We start from the raw sequence: 22,203 nt of genomic DNA, 5'->3' as shown, positions 1-22,203 counted from the left end.
TGAAAAAACTCTTTTGTTTACAACTCCATCTAAACTGCATGCTTATGTACATATTTGTGAAGTGAATTTACACATTTTTTCATGCACCCTTTGAAAATACTGGAACTTTGAACCTGGAAAATCGTATCCCAGGTCCAGTTAGTTATTTTAATTATCAGAGCAGGAAAGTATAAGTATTGTACAATTACATGCTTCTGTAATCATAAAGACTGAACCCACATGTCTATGAAATATGTAGGCGGAAACCTAGGTGTGGTAAAACATCAATATGAAAGAAAAACTCATCGGTTCATAAGACCTTGCATTTTCTTACATTTTCTCATCTTCAAGATATGAGTTTTAATCTTTGGTTTCTGTATAAGATGTTCACACCTTATTCCAATTAAGCACTGATAGTCACTGTTATGGACCAATGGTTTCCTAGAATATCTGAGATACTTCAGGCTGGCACATGGTGAGGAAATGGGATTTTAGTATCTATTGTGCTGAAACCAGCTGACAAATCAGTTCCATCTGTTTGTACAGAAGCAAGCTATATCTATTATTGAACAGCACACTCAATGATTTCACTGAGGATGGTATTTTAAAAGAGAAAAAAAAAACCAAAAGAGTTATCAAGGAAAAAATATGGTTTTGGCAGTGAAATCTATTTTTTGTTGTTGTTAAGATGAATTTAATCACCAAATTTCATTATCTCAATTCTATCATGAAAATCCATTTTGAGCAGATCCAGTAATTGGAAAATTAAAATTCAACCATAACCAGATTTAATAATTTATTTGGTTCGGGTCTTACATATTTTAATTATTCAATTTGTTAAAAAAAATCTGTGCAATAAAATTTCTTATAAGTTAGAACTCTGTCCAAACTACATTGAAAGAGCTGCATCCTTCACCCACTCAACTGCCCATTCCTCCACTCCACATCCACTCACCACCAACCTCTGCCCCATATCCCCTTCATCTTCACTTTGTCAAATTTGTAAATCAGATTCTCTTCTGATTTATAAATATCAGGATTATAGTTTATTCCATAAAGTGTAGTTTGCTCTTAAATATACAAAGAATTTTACATATTTATTTTTCTACAAGGCAAGGCATTTATAAGCAAGTCTCCAAATGATATCTCTAACATTTTTGTGTGTGTGTCCTGAGATGATATCTTTATGGTTTCACCTTTCTGGAAATTTGTGGAATTCAAGCTGTACATTTGAACTTTGTAAGAAAAAAAAAATCATAAAAATTAAACTGACTGAGCACTGGCTTCCAATTCTTACTCTGGCTGAGCTTCCCTATCTACAACCTGTTTGGTTCAATATAATCTAATTAAGAATAGCTGAACCACTGTGGAGTTCTTAGCTTTTGTCATCACCTCATTTGCTAGTGTTCTGGGTTTCTAAGGAGTCACTTGCTTTCCCTCCCCTCTCATTACTTAATGTAGTCAAGATGCTCCTAACTGATCAATGTACTTTTGAGAAATATAAGTTCACCATTTATTATTAGTAGTTGTTGCTGGTGTTAAAAGTGAAGGTCTAGTTGGAAAGACATAAACAGAAACAGATATTTTCTATCTGTAGAAAGCAAGTTGAGATTCTATAGGTGACAAAAGTAGCACTTTTGCTGGTTATCACAGTTTTGAGGGTGACCAAGAGGGCTTTAATGTTCCCCTCAGTTTGACTAAACTTCAGGTAGCTTCTGACTTTCTTTTTCCTCTCATATTGACTTTAGAAAAATAGCATCCCCCTACCTCCCCCCCAAAAAGAAAAATAGCACCCAAGTCCCCCAGTCTTGGGTGGTAGAAGCTTAATTTAGATCAGCACAATTAGCCAACATAAATGGCCTAATAATTTTGACCAACCTCTGCTATAACACCTTCCAATAGTTCTCCACTTGCTCAGGCAGCTATCAAAACTCTTCCCCTTTCTGTTTCAAGAGGAATTGAGTTCAAACTCTCCCTTACCACAATAGCCTTGAATATAGTCTCTCTTGCCCACTTCACTTGTCCAGCGCAATTTTTCTTTGACCAGAATCACCAAATATAGATCCCAGACAAAGTTTACAAACTAATGAGAGCAAGATAAATAAGCATTTTATTGATTGTAGGAATCCAGCAATTAGTAGGGTGTAGGTCATTGTGTCCTGCTTTTCTGAGAAAGGCAAAAAGTGCTTTTGATTACTGATAAAACTATTCTATCCTTTCCAGCAGCTATCCACAGCATGAAGGAATTCTCTCCCATGACAAGGAGAGAACATGCTGCAGTCTCCACCTTGATTTTCCTTCCTTTTCTCTATCCACCCTTATCCAGTCCCTCTTACAAGCCAGTTGTAAAACTCTCTCACTTTTTCAAATCTCTTTGGCATTTTTCTTTTATAATTTTTTTTAAATGTAAACAGTTTGTTAAGAAATTTTATATTTCATTCTATAAGCCTTACAAAAAGTGCATTTCTTCAGCCCCTGTAATATATCTCTTTGCCCTGGCCCTTTTTAAATGGAACATAGTATAAATATTAAATATTCCAAGTCTTGTCCATACTGGTCTTTTCTTGAGGCAAACTTCTAGGATATGATTGCAAAAAACATCCTTAAACAATTTACTCCCTAGATTTGAATTCTCTGCCTCAGGGAGTCACTGTTTTGATTTTTCCCTCCAATACCCTACCAGCCCTAGGAGAATATTGTTCTCCTTTTCTCTCCCCAAATGAACCCCAAACAAGATGTCCTTTTTTTCTCATTGAATGAAAGACATTGTATATTACTATTACATATGTTCTATGGGAAAACAGAAGGAAAATTGATAACAACAACATGAAGTTAAACAGGAAATAGCCATCAAGGTTTGTATTTTTTAAAATTTATAAAACATGTAGAAATGAATTACTCTCATTGAACCAAATAATCTCTAACTCCTCCTTCTTGGTCTCCCTCTGTCTCTTCATATGGTCCTGAGATTCTTCCATTAAACTTTGGGCCTTTGAGAAAAGCAAATTGAAAACTATTGACCTAGAAGATTGGGGTCACAGTGGTAATCAAACATCGGGGTGCCCAAAATCATTGGGCATCATTTGAAAACGAAAATTCTGATGTACGATATCCATAGACCATTATGAAAGTTAAACAATGGGCCAGATCTTAACTGTCAGGGAAAGTCATGAGATACCGTATTTTAAAGTTTCAAGGCTCAGTTTATCCCTCTCAGGGGAAAAAGTTTTAAAGTCAGAATTGACTAAGGGAAAGAGGACAGCTGCAAAAATCACTAATTAGTTAAATTAGGCTCTTCAAATGGTTAGCAAGTTCATCTTCAATTCTGCTAAATAGTGCCTATTTCTCATTTTGAGATTCAGAGATCTTACAGTACAGTCTTTTCTAACTTTAAAAGAATTACTTTGGAAATATAATTAAGACATCTAACAAAGAACAAGAATCCTTTATTCTTCTTCCAGCCTCCTTTTCTGTGCCTTTTTAAAAAAATGTTGTTGACAGTTGGCTTGCCATCTGTTCCAGCAGGGCAAAAGTGTAAAAGTTGATGATATTTTTCAATAGAAGCAGTTGATTATAGATAACATTATTTTCAGAAAATATGCCTGTTAATGTCTCATTAAAACATTAACCAACAAAGTGGTTAGTCTGAAAAGAAACATCACAAATAGAGGTGGCACATTAGTTCCCAAAGTATTCACAATTTTGTTTTTCATGTTATAGCTGCTTCAAATTCAAAACATGTGATTGGGCAAAGGGGAAGGATAGTGGAGTGACACATATGTCTACAATGCTAATTGCATAGGCTAAGGCCTAACTAGCCATTATTGTTATATGTAATATTATTATAAAGGTGGAACAGTGAAAACTAGCAAACTGTTATAGGATAGAATCTTCGGTCAACGTAGGAGAAAATGAAAAGCATGGTGCAGTTCCTTCCATCTTTCGATGATTAGTAGCATGCATAATTTATTTTGAGTTGTGTGGAAACTTTGTGCAATGAATCCATAGTAGCCCACTTTCCTGATCTAAGTTTTGTTTTGTTTTATTTGTAAAGTGAAATCACCGTATTCATCATATCATTCGTGGCACATAGTGCCTTCATTCTTACTTACATTAGGTAAAAGTCCCGTGAATCAGCCTTTCTGATCTTTCCAGTAGACTAAGAAAGATGATCAGAGCTGTAGTCCAGCTATATGATGCCAGGAAGTTCAAAGTCATGTGGTGGGAATCTGTTCAGGTGGCAAATCATGTGAGGGTGAAATTTACTTAAATGCATCCCAGGGGAACAAAGACTGGGGAGACTCTCAATGGATATTAGTACTCAACCCACCCTATCCATTTATTTGTGTAATTTACTAGTATCTCATTTTTAGTAGTTTAAGATAAAATTAGTATGAAATTATTGGCATGGTAGGACTTTTTAAAAAACTCATTACCAAAACATCCTAGAGTGATGTAATTGTCTAGTTTTTCAGGTTTTTATATAACTTCTCCAATAACAACTTTCTCCCTCACTCAGATAAATTTTAAGCCCTGTAACCAGAAGATTTCTTCTATAACCTATAACCAAAAGATTTCTATAACCAGAAATCTTCATATTAGGGTAAAAATGTGGTTCTTCTCTTTCTGTCATCAGTGCTGACAGTAGAGAATTTTCATTGCAGGTCACCAAGCAGGATTTCAAAACAGATCGCTTACCCTTAGTTAATCGCAAAATAAGTATCTTTCTTCCTTTAAGTGCCCTCTTGGTCACCAGGGATTGTACTAAAGGAAACCACACCCCTGAGAGTCACTGTTCTCTCTCTGAGAAGTCTCCACTTGAATGAAGAACTTTATTACTTTGCCCTCCAAGTTGCTTTTCTACAAATTGAATAAACTCAATTCTTTTCATCTTTCCTCTCAGACTTTCTTTTCCGTGCCTTTGTCATTTTCCCTTTCTATGAGATGTCCAGAAATAATCTATGATTAACAAAGCTAAATGTCATAAATGTACAATTAATATAACCAATCCATGCCTCAATGCTATATGGAGAAAAATAATTTTAAAATGTTCCCTTCCCTTTCATGATGTCCAAACTCAGAAAATATTCTATTTTTTATACATTAGTACCATTTTTTACTTAATTAAAAATAGTACTTGTATTGTGAATTTCTGGCAATGGTTACTGTTCAAGGCAGAGCAAGATTGTTTAACTTCTGTTCCTGTTGACCTTCTGTGTATGGTTTATTTACTGAACAAATACAAATCAGAGACACTTAGTCTTCATTAAAGCCTGTTAGCTCAACAAAAGTAATAATAATTAAGAAGAAATCTGATAACAATAGAAGTGAAGAAAAGAAATCAAAATTTATTACTCTGTTAATGTGCTAGCACTTTCTAATGAAGACAAAGTAAACCCTTCCTGGCCAACCAAAGGTCAATGTTAACTTGAGTTTCCTGTATTTATGTATGTTTGTGCTATCTATAAAGACCTTGAGAGACTTGATGGAATACCTCGTGTGTTATTATATGGAATAAAGTATAATGACACTTTAAATCTTACTTCCAATGCTATGTAACTATAACATAATGTGAAGATAGACTTAAAATTGTTTTATTACTCACTCTCCACCAATATAGACCTGCTGCCCTTATACTGCTATAACTGTTCTACTAACGACTAAGCTACTATCCTAACCTACCTCAAATGCCTTAAATAATATCTTTGAAATTGTATAGACGTGAAGAACATACACAAACATTGAACAATGGCCTCTAAAAAGAGGAGGAAGAGCATATGAGTGGGACAAGGAAGAGTAGTGGCTGTGTCTCATTAAAAGGAATTTCCTAATTTTTAGTTTAAATGTTTCAATATTGTTTGAATTCTTTTATAGTAATACTATATCAATGCATCATTTTGTACAATTTAAAAATAATGTGAACTGATACTTTTGAAAAACTAATGCTCTTTAATGGCTCATAAAACAAAAAACAAAAATCCCCAAGAGTGGATTGAAATTTTCTACTTGAATATAGTATCCATTAATCCTAGATATTTACATTTTTTCTTCTTTTCTAGTATACCTTTACGTAAGTTGAAAACTAACAGAAAAAAATATTTTGGATGTGCCTGTATTTCCCAAAACGTCAAACATCAAGGATCACATTACTGAAAGTAGTAGAAAAGAAAATTAATATATATATATCCCAAATTGATCACCAGAAACAAAATAATAAAAGCTCTGGCCACATCATTTAATTATTTGATTTATTTGCATTAACAACTAGCTTAATCTTAAGACTGAGTCTGTCAAATTCACATTTTTCTGTCTCAGGGCATGTAGCTTCTTTCTTGCTTTCTTTCTTCTTTCTTTCTTTCTTTCTTTCTTTCTTTCTTTCTTTCTTTCTTTCTTCTCTCTAGAAAATGTTATTATTGGATACCTTAAAATACTGCTTAATAAAAATGAATTTTGTTACTATTTCTGCACCATTTAACTGAGAATGCCAATATGTCATCAAAGCAATAAACATATTACTGCCTTTAACTCAGAATGTTCCCTGCCACAGAACTCACTCAGCAGGTGCTCCACAGAACACTGATGACATCCAATGGCCAAATAAATGATTTGCAGGATTTTAGCTGCTCAGTAGCAGGGCCTTCCCTCAGGTGGTATACCTTTTGGCACTACCCACCTGTTTTATCTTCTCCATAAAGAGAGTCAGTACATACAATCTCCTTCTATGGAGATAGGCATGGAGAAACCGGAAAGAAACAATGGAAAATGGAAACAGTGATCTTCTTTATCTTGCAAAGCCAACCACTGAAGGAGATCATTTCTTTAGGGAGGCCCCATTGAGAATCTCATTTAGGTAGATGTTTCTATGCTTCAGCTATGTTTGGTTTGAATGCTGCTTTCAATGATAAGGTTTTTTAAATCCAAGGATCTCATGCCTCAGGTTAAAGATGTTTTAAGAAATTTAAAAACAATATTGTAATAAATTCCAATGACACTATTATAAAAGACCCATTTCTTCTGGGGATTGAATTCTGGTCCTTGGTTTTGCTGCAATTACATCATGTCTACTAACTCCAATAAAGCTATTGCCAACTTCCTAAATGACTGTTATTATATCAATTTCTTCTTGCTTCACAGCCTGCTTCGTTGCCATTAACTCAAATGTGGCTTGTGACAAGAATGAAAAATGAATCAAAAACAAATCAAGAAAGAAGGGGGAATGGTTTGGGTAGTTCCTTTGCACCTGTCTTGTGACTATTCTGTGTGCTTTAACCCTCACACTTTTGCTTACACTGATCCTTAAGATTGAACTCATATTCATTGGACTTCCACTGGGCAATTCATTCATACCATAAGCCATAATTCAATATTTTAATAGAGCTTTCTTGAATCAATCTATTTGAAACTATATATCTTTTCCTAGGTTGAAGGATGGCTTTGTTTCTCACTTTGAACTAGTCTCTGTGACACTGTACCAGATAGATAGATAGATAAATAGATAGATGGATAATAGATAGACAGAATATAGAGAGATAGATAAAATATCAGTGTCCAGCTCAATTTGAAGAGTTTTGAGAACAGGAACAAGATACTACCTGTGCAAGAGTCTTCCACAGTAATAGCAGAGTACCTGATTTTCAGCAGGTACTCAATTCATTTTTCTTTAATTCATGTCTTCATATTATTACATAGCCCTGTCTAATCTCAATGCTCATTTTCTAATCTACCAGAAAAATTAATATATCTGATCATTTCTTCCTATTTTTATCACTTTTTTAATTGGCTTTTAGGATACCATAATTTTCTTGTTTTCCATTTTTCTCCCTAACCATCATATTTATTATTATCTGGTTCCTGCATATCTCTACAGCCTCTAAAGATAAGGGATTGAAGCTTTGATGTTTTTTACCTACATTCACTTCTTTGGGAATCTCATTCCCCAATGGTATTAAATTCCATCTCTATTCTGATGGATATCAAAATTATATTTCTAGCCCAAACCTTATTTCAAACCCAGATGGTTCTAATCTGTACTCCTGATCTTCACACTGAATCATTTTTCTCCTATTGCCTTTTTGAGAACGGTAACTGGCAGTTCTAACATCCAGATGCTCAGGCCAGAAACCTTGATCCTTGCTCCTTGCTTTGTATGCTTCTTGCATGATACACATGTGATCCATCATCAGATCCTGTCAGCTCATCTCTTTTCACACCTTGTCCAAACACCATAATGTTTAATGCAGATTATTGAAATAATTAATACTCCAACTTATTCTTCTGCTTCTGCTCTTGTCTCCATTCAGTCTATTCTCAATACAGTAGTCAGAGAGATCCTTTTAAATATAAGCCAGATTAGGTCATTCCTCAGTTAATTATTTTAATAAGGAAAAAACCCAGAACCCTATAAGACCCTGTACAGTCTGACCTCCTAGATCTCATCACCTTCTACTTCTCTCATTTGCTTTCCCTCAACCTTATGGGCTTCCATTCCGAGCAGCTCCTACCTCAGGGTCTTTGCATCACTTTTTCATCTTCCTAGAATTCTCTTCTTCCAGATGGGCATAGCTTTCTCCCTTTCCTTTTTGTCTCCTCTTCCAAATATTACTACTCAAATTATTTGCTATTGTCTGTCTCTCCCTGATAGCCATAGAACTTTTTGTTGTTGTTTTTAATGAAAAACAATAATGATACATATCACCCTTAACACCTACAATAGCGTACAACAAACAGAAGGTACTCAATACATATTTCTTGCATGAAAGAATTATGAATAAGTGATCGAAACCACACACCTGTATAGTTTTTCTTTGTGTTCCTAATACTAGGTTAGAATAAAGAGCCATGATCTATACTGTTCTCAAGATATGCTCAAAGCAACTACTTTAAAATAGAGAATGGATGCATCTAACTCTGTATTTTAAAGTTAAGCATCCTAGGGATGCCTGGATGGCTCAGAGGTTGGGCAGCTGCCTTTGGCTCAGGTCAGGATCCCACGATCGAGTCCCACTCCTGCAAGGAACCTGCATCTTCCTCTGTCTATGTCTCTTCCTCTCTCTCTCTCTTTCTCTCTCTCATGAATAAATAAATAAATCTTTAAAAAATAATAAAATAAAGTTAAGCATCCTTTCCAAAATCCTAGGACATGTCAATCTATAGCTGATAAGTTTAAATATACAATGAGTTATACAGTTATATATACATTGATACTGAAAATCTATATTGTCATAGATGAAACATATTCCACAATATTTTGTTAAAAAGGAAAAATTGTAGTTATAAAAGTTATATAGCCATTTTTCTTTGAGGAATGGAATAGACAGGATAAAGAAACAAAAACATTTGACAATATAGATTAACATCAAAAGTTATCTCTGAGTAGTAGAGTCATTTTTTTTCTAAATTTGTTTCATTGTTTATAAATCTTGGAACTGATCTATGTTAATCAGAAAAAAAGTAGAGAAAGCAAAAGCTTCAGACTGAAAGTGCTCATGGCTTCCTCGGGTCTGGACTATGATTTCCCTTATTTAAACAATGTTGAAGGGTTTAGCTAGTTGAACAGGGCTTTATTCTTTAAAAAAACTGAAAAGATACTCTTAATTTTTTCTTCATTTGGAATTAATGTTGGACTCTCACCCTCCTTCACTTAACACATTTTCTCCTATTTTCTGCTTTCAGTGAAAGGGGTTAGAAGTTGATACATAATTCTTTAGGGATCTGAGAGTTAAGAAATTCACACCTTCTTTCTCTCTACTTCACTGTTGTAGGAATGGCTGTATTTCTTATCAGTTCCATAGTTCCCCCTCTCTAAATAAAAAAACAAACAAATAAATGTTCCACCCAAAAAGAAAAAAACAAAAATGAAAACACTAATAAAGTCACTAAAAACTTTTAGAGAAACGTTTTTTAAACAAACTACTTGCCAAGGCAAAACCTGATTATGCCAGAGAAAGAATTCATCTCTAAATAATATTTGAGAACCCAGCTTGTTTGAACAGTGATAAAGAAAACAACTACTGTCTGTTCCTTTCAAATGAATAGATTTGTTTACAACTCATTTTCCACTTTAAAACAATGTGAAAGTCTATTGAAGTTTTCACCCCTTATATTTAATTAACTAGTGAGATGTCATATTAACTAATGAGTATTTTCTGGATGGCATATTTTCCCAACCTTTTCATTATTTCTCTGTAAAATTTATTTTCCTCACTCTCCATACTTGACTTTTTTCCTTTTCCCTCACAACTTTAATATCTTTATTTTCATGTCAATACATCACTTTAAATTACATTTAAAAAAATTATTGACCACACATTTGTCTTTCTTGAGGAGTGAAGCACTTTGCTGTTCATCACTTGAATCTGTTTGACTAATTAGGTAATAAACAAGACTAAAATATCAAAGATTAATATAAAGGATTCTTACTTGTTCAGTATATATTTCACTTTAATATCCAACTTGATGCAGATGGAGTAGCCCTTATCTGGAATATGGCTGGGCTTGTGTTAGATGAATATAGATGCTGTACAGAAAAAAGTTAATTATGTTATATGTTTTTAAGTGGTATATATTATATATCTTATATACATCGTATGTGATATTTCATATATATCCTAGTCTACTGATTAGCCTATGTCAGTATATTTTTCAAAGCCAGAATTTTTAATGTAGACAGTAGCATATATATGGGCACTAAAAAACAAAATAAAAAACGAAGTTGGGGTTTAGGAAAAGTGAATCAGAGAGTGTGTGTTAGAGGAGGTGAGCTCAGGTAGGACTTTTAAGGGGAAATCAATAAGTCATGTGCAAAGGCAGAGGAAGATAAGGCATGGGAAGGAAGCCATGAGTCAGGAGGGCTTCAAGACATGTGATCTCTACCTTATGAAAGTTTGGAGCTCACGACAGTTAGTGAAGGAAATGGGACCGGTAAGAACTCAAAGGTTAGTAGAGGACATTTCACATAGAAAGACAGTAGAACCACAATAATCTTTTGTGGTTTGGGTTGACATAATTTTAAAGTAGTGCTCCATCATGTATGCAGTGAACGTTGAGTGGGTAGGGCAATGAAGTTAAGGTCATCCTTTAGCAGCCACATGCCTTCTAGTGAAATCCGTGTGCAAGGGCATGTATGTGCTTCTGCATATGGGATGTATGTTTGGGGTTTTGTGGTAGATAAACTACCACTGAGTGACTTTCAGGGCTATTAATTATGTATCTGCCCAATTAAAGTTTTAAGAAGCTGATTCAGGATAACCCAAGCTTAAAATAATGTAATTGTAAATATTTTGGACAGCTCCAATCCTGGGTAGGGCTAAAAAAACAGGTTTGGTGAGGCAACCAGGAGAAATGGTCCAAATCACATTTAAAGCTGGTTTGATGTGAAAAAGCCTTCCGCCTGCACTACCTCTACAAGAGAGAAACCACCTGACCCTGGATTTTTGCTGCATTTTGCTTCTAAGGCAAAGAACCACATGCTTGTATCTGTGCACTGGAGCCAAGGATGTCTGTTGCCTGTGCCCAGCTGAAGGAGAGTCTAGATAAGTGAGCATCTTAGAGCAAGACAGTCTTTCCCATGTGGAAAGACTCCAAAAGTGTAGAAACACCAAATATGGAAAGAGGGATAGAGGCTGATTAGTCAAAATGAGTGAAGATACCCATATAAGCAGAAACAAAAGCAATGACTGATATGAAAAGAAATCAATTGGAGGGATCCCTGGGTGGCGCAGCGGTTTGGCGCCTGCCTTTGGCCCAGGGCGCGATCCTGGAGACCCAGGATCGAATCCCACGTCGGGCTCCCAGTGCATGGAGTCTGCTTCTCCCTCTGCCTGTGTCTCTGCCTCTCTCTCTATCTCTCTGTGACTATCATAAATAAATAAATAAAAATTAAAAAAAATTAAAAAAAAAAGAAATCAATTGGAAAAATGAAGGATGTTGAGAGATGGCAAGGGAAGGTTTGGGAATGCTTGTGCTGGCAGTTAGGAAGATATTCACACTTGACTGGCAAGAAAAGCATGGCTTATGGAGCCAAGAGAAGCCAAGATAAATCCTTGTGTTGTGCCCAAGATTGCAAATCCGAGAAACCACCAAGGAGCCGACACCGATACAAGTACACGAGGGTTTATTAACAGGCTCGAGCTTGGGTCCAAGTGTACTCCACACAGCGGAGTGTGGACCCCTAGGTGAGTTCCAGCTGAGTTTTATGGGCTGGTCTAGGGGACCTCTAGAAGGGGTGGAGGAATTTCTCAAGTTCTGTTTACATTCTGATAATGGGCTTTCAAAGGCATTAAGCTGTTTTTTTTTGTTTTTTGTTTTTTTTTCTCCTGTAACTGAAGTAAGTTAAAGTTCAGCTCTTATTCACAGGGGCCTGAAATGGCTGTACTTGGGCTAACACTGAACTAGGGGGTGGAATTGCCTTAATTTTTTCAGCCTCCACACTTGCCTTGGTCTGTACTACCTCTGTGGTCTTCTTAGTCAAGGTGAAGTCCAGGAACGGTGGTAAATCAGAGTTAACAATATTAGTATGAAAATCAAATAAGATAATCTGTGGAGAGTCTGTCATGCTATCTACCATATAGCAAGTGTTCAGTAAACATTACTCAGCCACCTCTTCTCCACAAAGCCTTGGGTTAAAGGCCAGGAGGAAAGTCAATACAGAGATTTCCCTGTTGTTCTAGCATCTAATATCCCAGACTCCTCAGAAGAAAATGCTTGGTAAAGAAACAAAAAGAATAGAGGTGCCTGGGTGGCTCAGTCAGTTGAGCATCTGACTCTTGATTTCATCTTAGGTCCTGATCTCTTGGGCCCTGAGATGGAGTCCTGCATCAGGCTCTGTGCTCAGTGCAAAGTCTGCTTCTCTTCTTCTCACTCTTTCTCTGCTCTTTTTTTTCTCTCTAAATAAATAAATATTTTTTTAAAAAAAAGGAAACAAAAAGAACATAAAAATTAGAGGTGAGTTGTGCTGTTGATAAGAGATACAATCTTTCCTGGAATCTGGCTGGATCACACTGTATCCTTTGACTGTATCTGATGTTCCTGCAACCAAGGTGCTGAAGGCACCTATTTTGTGAACACGCTTGGGGAAGCAAGACTTCTGCTTTACTACCATTTCTTTCCAAGTGAATCTACATTTCCATCTAGCCTCCCTTTCTTTTTTCCTTTGAATTCCCTTCTGGAAGGAAAAATAGAAAGCAGGTACTTTAAAGGTAATTTAAGTTAAAAAGCATTAGGAGTCATAACAGGTCAACAAAAGGGCCCAGATTTAAATATAATGATAAATGTTAGCATCATCCTTTGGCAAGACAATAAAAAGTAGTAGGGTAGCTAGGGCTAAGGATTGTTTGACCTTCCTAAAGGCATTTCAGCTTAGATTGTTTTAATGCAGGCAAAGTAAAATATGAATGATGGCAGAATGTTTCAAGGTTGCAGACCACGACCTATATCTGGGGTGTCTTATCTTCTGTACCTCCTCTCACCTCTGTGAAAACAGAGAGAAAATGGAAGTCCCAAGGTAAAAGGCTTTTAGCTTGGACTCAGGAAGCTTTACATTTTATCTATCATTCATATGGAGATTGCACAAGATATTATTTGAAAACTCAAGAAGGGAGACAGAACATAAAGACTCCTAACTCTGAGAAATGAACTAGGGGTGGTGGAAGGGGAGGAGGGCGGGGGGGGTGAATGGGTGACAGGCACTGAGGGGGACACTTGACGGGATGAGCGCTGGGTGTTATTCTGTATGTTGGTAAATTGAACACCAATAAAAATTAATTTATTAAAATAGAAAGAAAGAAGAAAGAAAGAAGAAAGAAAGAAAGAAAGAAAGAAAGAAAGAAAGAAAGAAAGAAAGAAAGAAAGAAAAAAGAAAGAAAGAAAGAAAACAGAGCTCCGTGGCTAAAAAGAAAGTCTAAATTTTGAAACTCTCTTATGCAAACTTTCAAGACTCTGACATCAGATTTATTATAAGTGAGGACTATCCTTCACTCTTCCCAAAGCACTGCCACAGGTACTCTTTCATATTACTCACCCAAGAAACTAGTGAGAGAGGAAGACCACTTTGGTATTTAGGAACAAGAACAAGGCTACTTAGAATTTTCATTCAATAGAATAAAATGTCATCATCTATTTTGAAAGATAAAAGAGAGGCTAGAATGTTCTTCACAGTCAATGTTTTTACTAAGAACAGAGTCGGGAAAGGAAACATGGAGTGTGAAATCAAAGTGTTCAGGGGATGTGGATCCTCACAGAAATCACCATACTCCTAGACCCACTGGAATACTTGTCTCACTATATAATCTTGTAATTCACTACTTAAGCATGTCCTATTAAATAGAGATGCTTCCCTGGCTTCTGCTTCCTGTACTTCTTATGCTCACATCTGGGAAGAGTTATGGGCTCTGAAATTAAAAGATCAAATGATACATGAATTGTGTTTTCTCTTATGTCTTGATGCAATGAAAAAAAAAAGCCATGTCTCTAGAATTGACTATTTCATTCTTGATTGCACCAATTATTTAAAAGTGTCATTTATATACAGACCATGCAGCTCTATCAATGCAGCTGGAACTTAATCCATTTATTTATTTGTTCAATTAACATTCAGTGAATGCTCAAAATGTTCTGCCTTTATTACAGGTGTTTTGAAGTAGTGAGGGAATTGGGACTTTCAACCAATCCTAGCAAGTGTGGACAACATAAGCAGTACACATTGGAAAATGGGTACTGTGAAAATGTCACTGCCACCTGCAGTAATATAATTCCAACACTGCTTTTGAGATTCACAGTTTTCCTCTTAAACACATCCTTTGGGAAAAAATGTATATAGTAATATATATATATATACTAATATATATTATATAATATAATATTATAATATTTTATATTATTATTATATTATTAATAATAATATAATATAATATATACAATAATATAAAATAAATATATTTATTTATATTTTATAAAATAAAATATAATATAAAATAATACAATAATATATATTAATATATATATTAATATATATACACTAGTTTATGTAGACTCATTTCAGCATTAGAGAGTTAAAATATACACACCAGAATCTTACTACTATAACATCCCTAGTCATAATGATATGGGGTAAACTTGTTATCTCTCTTAGCCTCAATTTTCTCACCCTCTGGGCTAAGGTGAGTTGCTTTATAGAATTTTTTGTGAGAAATAAGATAAAGTATATAAAACATGCAGCACAATGCCTGGTGTGGAAGAACTACTCAGGAATGGCTGGTTTCAGGACAATGACAACAATGATGATGTGATGTGAGGAGGAGGATGATAACAATGCTACCTGTTATCACATTTCTTTTAAGTGAACATAAAAAGAAGACAACTTAGCAGTAGAGGAACAGAGGAGTGAGATATCAACTATTCACTGATAACAAAATAATTTTGCTTTTCATGTTCTTGTCAGTCACCTACAATTTAGACTCCATTTTAGAGGTGTTTTGATAACATAGTAGTAGATTATGTTGATCACAATAACTTTGGAAGCCCTGCTGAGGGACTTACAACTCAACTTTATCCAAGCAAGAAGTGATCTTAGCAAAGTTGAAGAGGATGAAATAGGCGTAAGATGGATGCACACATACATGGACACACACCTTCTATGTGTATTATAATGTGTATTATATAATATGTATTTTTCAACCATGTTGCACAGTTACTGTGTACCACATACTGCAGTAAATAATAAATATTTTTCAACCGTGTTGCACAGTTACTAAGTACCAGGTACTGCAATTTTTGCATAATTGCAATTGATCCTTATGCATTCTTTTCACAAAGGAACTGGAAATCATGTTTCCAGCCCACCTGAGAGAGCTAGAGAGCCCTTGTTCATTGATGAGCAGAGGAGCTGGTACAGACAGGACAGAAGCTTGAACAAAGAAAGGAGTCCAAAGTAGAAACAATGAAGACCCATCTTATACAACTCGTAGCCAAGGAATGGTGCTTTCTGCTCAATTTGAAATATTTCTGCCATATTCTACAAAATGAAATGCAGAAAGCACATGTACTTTTTCATTCATAAATATGCAACTTAAGGACTTTGTTACCTTTCAGAAGAAGAATTTGTCAGGCTGGCATGAGAGAGGAGAGGCCTGGACTGGTGGAAAGGCTCTGAGCAGTGGCCAAGCCTCCTCGAGGAGATTTGAGGGAACTTGCCCTGCTTGCCCTTAAAGGAATTGAAAGGGCAGGAATTGTGTGGTCTCTGGATAATCTTCTCTGGCATGGCAGGGTACCTGCCTATTACTCTGAATTCTTCTCCTGCCAGGCCAACTCATGTTCTCCACCAACCTGCTTTCAGAATATGGTGTGCTGGTTTCCCTGTCCCACAGGAGCTCTGCACATCTATTAACTCTGCTAACACCTTCTACCATTTCCCCTATACCTGGTGAACTCTTGCTTGTTCCTCTGATTTCAGTTTAAGTCTCATTTTCTCAGAAGAGCCTTTCCAGATTTCCCAATTAGGCCAAAGCCCTTTATTTTAGCTTCATGGCACCTTTGTGCCTCTCCTTTGTGGCAGTTATCAAATATACACATTTATACTTTTGGACACTTATTTAATTAATTTCTATCTCCTCTGCAAATCTCTAAAGCCTTTAAGAGGAAGGTTTGTTTTTACTGACTGCTACATGCCTAGTACCTACAAGAATATCCAACCCGTGGGTGTTCTATACCTATCTGAATTAATATGAGTTGGCTACTCTCTGCCATTCCCTGGCATGCTCATGTTCTCCTGCCCCTGGCATTTCTTTCTCCCAGTTCTCCTATGAAGGAATTTTCAGAAGTCTGCTTTGTGTGTTTTAATCCTCTAGATTGTAAACTGTATACCTAATAATAATGGTTAAATTTTATGTTGTGTTTACCGTGTTCCAAATGTCATTCAAAGTATTTTATGTACATTAATTCATTCAATATTCATAATAGTCATGTGTGGTAGGCTCTCTATCTTATTTCATTAGATCTAATTACAAAACACATCCTTATTTTGTTAATTGAACTCTGAAATGTCATCTCTGTTTTACAAATGAGAATTTTGAGTAATGAGAGTTTAAGAAGGCTGTTCAAGAAGGCTGGTGCTGAAAGGGAGAGAGCCAAGATGCACACCAGGCAGGGTGATCCCAGAGCCCATGCTCCTGACCATGCTGCCATCTTGCCACCCAGTGAGAGTCACATATTGGGGCTCTTCCTATATTTCTCATATCAGATACGGCCATCCCAGGAGAGCTCAGTGGGCATGTGAAGCCATAGGATAAATATGGTGCCACCCAGTTAACCATCACTATTTGACAAGAAAATGAAATGACCTATATAGTAAAATAAATATTTTATTAAAATAAACACATATACTAAATAGTAGGATGCAAATATATCCAGGCATTAAGAAGAGCCTAATACATGTGGTGATTTGTGTTTGATGCTTTATAGTTTATATTTAAAATAGTTTTAAAATTCCTACACCTATAATTTCACCCAGGCATTTGTTTATATCATACAGGAACATTGCAACTGATTTCTCTGGATCACTTAGCCTTAGCACCTTAACCTGACGTTGAGATCCTCTGCGATTGAACCCGCTCTTGTCTTTCTGAGCTCCATCCTACTGTGACTGTTTAGTTCACCTCATTTTAGCCAGTTGATCCCCACACATATCATGCTTACTCCTACCTTTGTGACTTGGCTCATGTCTGTCTCCCTAGAATATCATCTTTCTCCAACCTGATGAACTCTGATCTTCTATTAGAACCTCTACAAAGCCCACCCTCAACTTGAATCCTGAAACTTTCATGCTTTCCTGCATCCTGTGTGGGATTGCCAAAAGCAGCAGTTTTGTTTCCTTTCCTTTGCTATTTTCTTTAATTAACTTGATGATCCCAAATCTTGACTCCAAAACATTCAGTGTTTTTTTTCCTATCACTGATAACACCTTTGCATATAATAGTTCCTTAAGAAATATTTTTGACTGTTTAATAAACAAAGAGTGAAAAACATCTGTTGGCTTTCTCTCTTCAGTGACTTCCCTTTCTAAGGCAGCTGTAATGGTTTTGGAAGAGTGGTCAGGAGAATCAGGGGTTTTTGAATACTGTCCCTGACACTCATTACTGTCTCTGTAAAGAGATACTGAGAATTAACAAATGCTCAGAATTTTAGCTTAGATAGTTCAGAGAGGATCTGAATTGTAGATGTGTGGATTTATGCATTCATTCATGTGAAACAAACTCATTCATGAATTTCCTCATTCCTTCTAAAAATATCAGTTAAGCTATTCTTATGTCAATAACTGTGTCAGGGTAAGAGATACAAAAATGAGCATGGTATGCTCATTGCTCTAATGATTTCAGGGAATAATTGACCTAAGAAACTCAAACATTTCTCTGGTGCAACATTAGGGTCTTAAAATTTAGAGTTCAGAGCAGTAAGTCTCAGAGTGACTAGAGGTATAATGGGTTGGGTCAGTGGATGAAGGCTGCTATGAGTATCTAATGAAAGGATGGAGACATTCCAGAACCCAGCTGTGGATCCCCAGCACTATCACAGAAGCTCCCTCTGAAGCCAAATAAAACAAGAAGGATCTTCTCATTCTCTGCCCATACCTGCTTTGAATCTGTGCCTGCAGAGGGCATATCAATAAGTGAGGATTTTAGGTCAGTATACAGGAGAACAGACCCCTTTTGTCCCTTGGGATTTGTCTTTTTTTGCTGTTATATAGGGTAACCTATAGACTTTACCTGCACACCTAACATCTGTCACCAACAACAACTAGAGGGAATAGTGAGCAGGCAGGAGAGATGGGAGGAGATAAGGCATTGTATCTACCTCTCTGTGGAGTTGAGAGTAGCAGATCAAGCCTCAGGACTCTAATGGGATCCATAAGGACAAAGGCCAATTTGGTATAAATCTGGGTGTAAGCCAGTCCACCCAGATCCCTTCCCTCGCTATTTCCCTTGGGTTTGACATTCCCTTTTGCCTCCATTAGAACTCCTTTCCTTGGGCCTATTCCTCAAGGAACCTCTCCTCCTCTCCCAAAACAAGGGATTCAGAAAGGATAGAAAGCCAGACTTTCTTGACAATGAAAGACAACAGGAGCTTTTCCCTCATAAGCCACAGGATATTGAATGTATGATGACTGGAAGTTAAATCTCTGAGTTACCGCTCCTGGATGAAATGTATAATGGTGTTGCCCAGGAAATGTCAGGACATCAGCTCAGCCTCCAGGCAGGTACAGACTCTTCTTGCCAAGAGTGCTTTTAGTTCCACTCCCCCCCACTCCCCGAGTGAGCATGGCAAACAGATCAAGGTGGAGAGAATGCTGATGTCAGAGCAAATATCAGCTCCTGTGGCCCAGGAGGGACTGACCCAGAAAGGCAACTTCATGCTGGCATTTTCATTAACCAAGAGGCGGCCAGTGTCTGGCACAACTGAATGAGGGAAACTAAGTGATACTCTACACTTGCAGACTGCATTTGGAGAAAGTAAAGAAACAGACTGAGACTTAGCAATAAGTGTTCTGAAGTAGTAGGGCCCTGAAGGGAGGGAGTGATGTCTCAGAGCAGGTAACAATAGTGTGTAAGTCCTGGAAGAGTATCCAGAGACTATCCCTGTAGGATTCAAACTGAACATGGATTATCACCTGTGTAGAGATGAGGAAGCAAAGATGGATGTGCAGAACCTACTAATACTCAGATGCAGAAATATTGGCTGAGCCAATGATATTCTATGTTGGCTATGGAGTATGCATTCAAGCAGCCTCAGAAAAAAAATATTGGCTGTTTCTATAAAATTCTAAGCTAGAGAACAATTCTTCAACTACATATACATGACTATTAAGGTCAAAAGTCAAAGGTCCATGTTGAGCAAAACAAATGCTCATTTAAACAAAAAACTTAATTATATCAGATATGGTGCATGTTACTTGTGTATATGAAATAGTTTGTAAAAGTAACACGTCCCCCTTCCTGACTCAAACTGTAACATGTGTAACGAAGGAAGAGGGGAATAGGGTGATACCTAGAAGCACATGATTAGATGACTCAGCAATTCATTTACCATTTTTTGCCCCAGCTAAGACACATACCAACAAAAATGAATGCCAAATGCATGATGAATTTTTATTGCTTTAACAAACATGACTTAATTATCAGTTGAGCAAATTACTAATAAACTACACAGTGACATGAGTTGAAATTAAAATACCATTTCAAATAATTCTACATAACTTCAAAACAAACCCAAGGTTATGTGTGTGAAATTATTCAATTGAGAGCAAAATGAAAGAAAAATTTCATTGATTCAGTAAAGCACAAAAAGCATGCAGAATCTCAAACAAGGAGTATTTGGGCTTCTATGTCGATGTCATGAGGACATTAAAGAGCTTTATCTATTCTTGGATAAATAATTCATTTTTATTGATTGGTGAAACTGACTTTAAGGATAAATATGGATCTTAAAGATCCACAAGTGTTTTTGCCAAAGTTTCTCTATATCCAAACCATAATACTGCTTCAAATTGGCCGTTACTATAGTGAGTGGTTCACTCAACCTCACTGCCTTCTGAACAGCAGGGTAAGATGTATAAGCTGGATGGTTTGAAACATCCCAAATGCCACTAAACTTAAGCTTTCAAGATATTGCTACAATAAGCATGATTATTATTATTGCTTACTTTTATTTCACTTCAGACTATCTTCATCTAACTCTGCCCTTCATCTTTAATTATAACGTGCACGCTACCTTCAGAAATGTCACCAAATTTAAATTGTCAAAGCTGTTGCTTGTGAAAGTACAAGGTAAAGTAAGAGATTTTTCTTTCCCAAGTCACCATCCAATTAAAATATAATCAAAATGAAGGCAGGGGCACCTAGAAGTCTTTCATGAAGTTTTAATTCATATTTAATTACCAGCTTCCTGAAGAAAATTTTAAGTCTCAACTGTTAGGTATTAAATTGGCCATAGATTGGGTGGCTCAGTGGTTGAGCATCTGCTTTTGGCTCAGGGCATGGTCCTGGAGTCCTGGGATCAAGTCCCATATTAGGCTGCCCTTTAGGAGCTTGCTTCTCCCTCTGCCTCTGTCTCTCTCATGAATAAATAAATAAAATCTTTAAAAAAAATAAATTGGTCATAGCATATGTCTAGCTCTGTTTTCAGGGACTTGTTAGTAACAGATATGGAAGAAAAAACATTATGCTATCATTTAGGTCCAATGTAATTATCTTTGGAAGGATTGTACCACACAAGGAAAAATTTCAAAACTAGTAAGAAGCACAGCTTAACCTTGCAAGACAGTTGATGAAATTTTCATATTTATATCCCCATGGACACAATGAATATCAACACAGAAAAACACAAAGTTATAATTGCAAAAGATTTGACAAGCAATGGAACACTATATCAGTATTTTTAAAATCAATTTTATGTTTAAATCCTCAGGAAGAAGGAAAGTTCTGTTTAAGAGAGCATGGACTAACATCTTAGACTTGCCCCCTTTGCTTTATTAACAAACACCCCAGTCCAAACTTGATGTTAGAAGCCTAAGTTAAGAAAATCTGCCTGTCTAAGCTAGACTCTTGGTGACTACCACAGAGAGATTCAGATAATTCACAAAGATGACAAACTGACCGATGGGACTGCTGAGGGTTGGTTTGGCACTGTGTAAAACATGGCTGTCTGAATTGCAAGAAAAGTTACCTATGGTCTTAGAACTATTGATGTAATTTTTGAAAGGGGACTTCAAAATGTTTCAAGAGATTCTACATAACCTTCAAGATTAAAAAAAAGCAGAATTAAACATAAGCATTCTTCTTGAAAATGCAAAGGAAAGAAAACTTTAGAAGTAGAAAATATCCCATGTGAAAGGAAAACATGGAGACTGCTCTGCTACTACCCTTTAAGTGGCTTTTGTAAACGTTCTCCATTGAAGAGAAAGTTAGAGATGATCGTTAGAAATCTGAGCATTTTTTCAAATAGAAATTCCTTCCTGAGAGCTTCTTTTTCTTACAGATCGGTATAGGAACCATCATGAGAGCCAGGTATCCAATAGCAAAGACCCCAAATAAACACAATCTCAGTTTGAAAAAAATACCTGTGGCTCCACTTTAAGAAAGATCAGAAAGTCATTTAACTCCCAATAGTAACATGGACAAGAAGAGTCAAGCCTTCAGTTGGCCATAGGAAGCAGGACCACATAGAGTTAAAGAACAC

General features: G+C 36.3%; 1 protein-coding gene across 1 annotated transcript in view; it reads right to left on the bottom strand.

Annotated features, from left to right (window-relative positions):
* Window positions 1–22,203, bottom strand: part of CTNNA3 (catenin alpha 3) — a 1,730,823-nt gene that overhangs the window by 3,947 nt on the left and 1,704,673 nt on the right. The window lies entirely within an intron of this gene.

Source organism: Vulpes lagopus, chromosome 3 (genome assembly GCF_018345385.1).
Source record: "Vulpes lagopus strain Blue_001 chromosome 3, ASM1834538v1, whole genome shotgun sequence".
NCBI classification, from domain to species: Eukaryota; Metazoa; Chordata; class Mammalia; order Carnivora; family Canidae; genus Vulpes; species Vulpes lagopus.
The sequence above is the reverse complement of the archived record's forward strand: the minus strand, read 5'-3'. Positions and strand labels throughout refer to the sequence as shown.